We start from the raw sequence: 4255 nt of genomic DNA, 5'->3' as shown, positions 1-4255 counted from the left end.
TAGTAAACAGATGTCTATATATTATTAGTTAAATTGAAAGAAAAAGAATTCCTCTAAGCAGGGCTTTTATTACTTTAAAACACGTGAAGAAACTCTCTTTTTGTTTACTTCAACACTAGGCTCTTATCTTTTGCTGACGCACAGTGTATGAGGTTCCAAATTTTTTTATCATTGGAATTGTTATTATGTACCTTTTAGTTATTTATGTTTTTTTTATATCAATTTTTGTTTTTTTTCCTTTCAAAACTAAATATTGCATTAATGGTTCTGTAATTTTTTCTTTTATTTTTTTTTTGTATGTTTTTGTTCTTTTACAGTGAACTTTTGCTATCATGGTCACTTCCTTTAAATATTTCTATAATTTTTAGCTTATGTTGCTTTTGTAGTTATATTAATCTAATATGTTGTTATTTTTACTATATTATGACTTATGGCATTCATGATTTGGTAAATAAAAAGGTAAAATTTTAGACTTTAATATCGAATTAGTAAACTTAGCTTTTCAAAAATTTATGTTGATAATTTAAATAATTTTTATTATTTATTTATTTACGGTTTAACTACAATTAGATCATTGAATTTTTGGACTAATTTATTGATTAGTTTTATTAATCTGATTCTCAAAATCTTGATATAAATAATAGATATTCCAAGCACATGATGGATGAATAAAGAAAATAAATGATTATTAATTTGATATCCAAAAAATTTAAATACTGACAAAGAAAATTTTAAAAGATGTTATTAACAAAAAATTAATTAACTGTCAATTGAATTAACTGAAATTAACGTTAAATATTGACGTGACAGTTAGCAATTATTATAATTATAAAATACCTAAACTTTTAAGTTTTATAATTTCAAAAACACTCAAATTTTAATTCTAATCCCTTTTGCTGTCTCTACTGTTGCTGCTAGTGTCGCATTTTCTAACCACGCTACAAGGAAAGATCTTCCTTCACCTTCTTTTCTTGGTTTTGCTACCACGATACCACCAATCATCACTCATACCTTGAATCCACATCTTCTCTTTTTTCTTCACAGCTTTAGTGTTAGTTCTATTTTATCAAATAGGAAACTTAGGTAAGTGAGTTTCAATTTTCATGTTTGGATTTTTTTTTTATTATGTTTTTCTCATTCTATGGTCTCTCATAGACTTCTCTTTTTTTTATTCTATTTGATTTTTTTCATATTCTATTTGTTCCTGTTCTATTATCATAGATTTGCTTGCTAGATAATAATCCATTTAACTAATTTGTAAATGAACTTGAAGGGGATTTGATTGAATGCTGAATGGAGATTTTATTTCGCTTAAAACATTAAATTTAGAATGGAACATTATGATGACCAACAATAAAGTTGGATTCAATGCCAACAACACCGAGCCTTAATAAAATATATAATGAATTTAAAATACATATTTGATTTAAAAGTTGTAAGTAAAGGAAGAAAAGGAGGATGGCGGAGAAAATTAAGGGTATGAGGAAATTGGAGAAGAAGAAAAAGAGATGGTGGATGATAATAATGATGAAAAAGAAGAATGATAGTTTTAGAAAAAAGAAGAGATAAGTACTTTTTTCGTCTTTAAGATTTAGGGTCAAAATCAAAATCGTCTCCGATTTTTTTTCTTATTAAAATGATCTTCATTGTTACAAAACGTTATAAAATCATCATTTTCTATTTTTTTGAATCAAATTACCCTTAACTATTAATAAAAATAATATTAAAAAAAAATAAAACCCCACCCCACCTACACCCAGCATCTCTTCGTCTCTTCTCCTCACCCCAACCTACCCCCAATTTCCCTTCCTCCTTCATTAGTCCCACTCCCTCACCCCCTCACTCCCTCACCGTAACTCCCACCCCCTCACCCCACTCCATCACCCCCCACCCCCTCATCGTAAGGAAAATGCTGAGCAATTAACAGAGGCATAATCTCCAATCCTCCATATTCAGCAATTTGATGACAGCCAATAGGGTTTTGTCATTAGTCAAATTAATCAGCACCTACAATCATACAACTATACAATATTAATTTATAGAAATCCCAACTTACCAAAACTAAGGAAAGAATTATATAGAGAAGACACAAAACAATAGATCAGAGAAAATCATAAAGATACCTTAATAGCAGTAAGAAGGCAATCAGTGATAAGACTAGAACCTTCTTCACCATCAACGTAAGAACTGGAACAATTGACATCCCCATTGCTCAAACTAGTCTATGATAAACATCCTTCTTCAAATTCTCTGCTTGTTACCTCATATTTTTTAGCATGCGACTTTCTTTGCTTGATTGATGGTAAATCCCACTTAGGAGGTGCAATGTCATCCTCATCAAATGCAAATGGATCTTGATTATCATCTGAAATTTCAAGTTGAATCATACATGTTTTACAATTCGGGAATTAAACCTAAGTTAAATTAAACAAAAATTAGAGGAACTGAAAGTGGGTTGGTTCATGAACCTGTAATGAAGAACAAAGCAAAAAGAAATCAAGGGAGAGGTGGATGTTGCAGCGGCGGTGACTAGCGGCGGTGGTGAGGACAGCAGCTGCTAGAGGCAGCTGAGGTAGTCGCTGGTGGTGGTTCGGCCATGGGTCAGTGGACAGAGGAGAAGACAAAAGAGTAGAGGAAGAAGAAAAGAGAAAGGGTTGCGGCGGTGGGCTAAGGCAGGGGCAAATGGCGGCTTTGGGAAGAGGCAGGGAAAACTCGAACAGTTAACAGTGGAGGGTCGGGAGCTGGACGGCAGCGGCGGTGCCTCCATGCAAGCTTGCGACGGCCGGTGGCTGCGGGTTGGACGCAGGAGCGGCGGCGGGTGCACGACCTCCCCCCTTCCCCTTCCCCTTTCATTTTGCCTGCCCCCACCCGATTCCCCCTTCCCCTTCCTCTTTGTTTTCTTTCTTTTTTTTTTTTCTTTTTTATTTTATTTTATAATTTTTTAATTATTTTTATTATTTAATAAGAATAATTTGGTAAAAAAAATTTATAATGTTTTGTAACGTTAAGGATGATTTTAATAAAAAAAAAAAGTTGATTTTGATTTTGACTCCAAATCTTGAGAATGAAGAAAGTACTTATCCCAAAAAGAAAATGATTATTAGGAATTTTAATAAACTAAAATGAAAGTGTTTATGATATTATAAAAATTAAAAGTATGAATAATTTTTAATGTTTACGTTAATTAATTTAATTGATAGTTGGTCATTTTTATTAAAATTAATTATTTTTTAAGGATTTTTTTGTTAATAATATTTTTAATTTTTTTTTTAGTGATTAAATCTTTTAGATACTAAATTGGTAGTTATCTCTAAAAGAAAACATCGTTTCATTGTAATTTTATGGCGTACCAATAATAATATGGTCCATGCATATACCTTCCATTAGAAGTCAAAAAGTCTTTCAGTCTTGGGGAAGATACAGCATGACAACCCTTTCTTTGTCCCTCTCCAAACGTTAGATGCCAAACGGACTATATTTAATGATAGGGGATAATGCCGTTATCAATTGTGGTGGCATAGATCATGGAACTTGAAGCACCCACCCTTAAGAGGGTGCACGAGGGTCTCCACCTTGAAATTAAAAATCAGAATTTTCGGATTATTTTCTTACTTGAACAGCTACTCACCCAAACCATATATTACTATAAGCACTTTTGAAAAATTATCATAGCTCAGTTTCTACACCGAGTCAAAATTAAAGAGTGAGCTATTAATTTGGTCTTTATCGATTTTTTCAGAATAATAACGTGATATCTTAAAATAAAAATGATTAATTTCGATTCTTATCTTCTATTTTTGTAACACAATATAAATTTTATGGGTATTTTTCTGTCAACTATGAACAAAAAAAATTGATGTGTCAAGTTTAAGAATAATGGTCTCAAAATTTAAATTGATTAGAAGTATATTTGTTCTTATTCTTTAAACAATATTTTTTTAAATTATTTTTTTATTCATTATATTAATATTCTTTTTTTAATAAATTATTGAATATATGGTATAATAAATACAAATTAATTAATAAATTATTCAAATTTAAAATATTATTTATTATGAAACTAAGTAAATAATTCTCAAACATAATTTTTAAATATATAAATATAAATAATAAACATTAAAATCAGTTAATACATTAATAATAATATTATTAATGCATTAACTGATTTTAATGTTTATTATTTATATATTTAAAAAATATATTTGAGAATTATTTACTTAGTTTCGTAATAAATAATATTTTTAAATTTAAATAA

The 4255-nt window shown here is 29.7% G+C and overlaps 1 long non-coding RNA gene across 1 annotated transcript; it reads right to left on the bottom strand.

The window, feature by feature from the left end:
- Positions 1-1590: 1590 nt before the first annotated feature.
- Positions 1591-2928, bottom strand: LOC112776287 (uncharacterized). Its single transcript, XR_003189907.3, has 3 exons — positions 2469-2928; positions 2124-2365; positions 1591-2007 (listed from the first exon to the last, which is right to left on the bottom strand). It is a non-coding gene; the product is annotated as an uncharacterized lncRNA (long non-coding RNA).
- Between the last annotated feature and the right edge of the window lie 1327 nt (positions 2929-4255).

This window comes from Arachis hypogaea, chromosome 19 (genome assembly GCF_003086295.3).
Source record: "Arachis hypogaea cultivar Tifrunner chromosome 19, arahy.Tifrunner.gnm2.J5K5, whole genome shotgun sequence".
Lineage (NCBI taxonomy): Eukaryota > Viridiplantae > Streptophyta > Magnoliopsida > Fabales > Fabaceae > Arachis > Arachis hypogaea.
The sequence above is the reverse complement of the archived record's forward strand: the minus strand, read 5'-3'. Positions and strand labels throughout refer to the sequence as shown.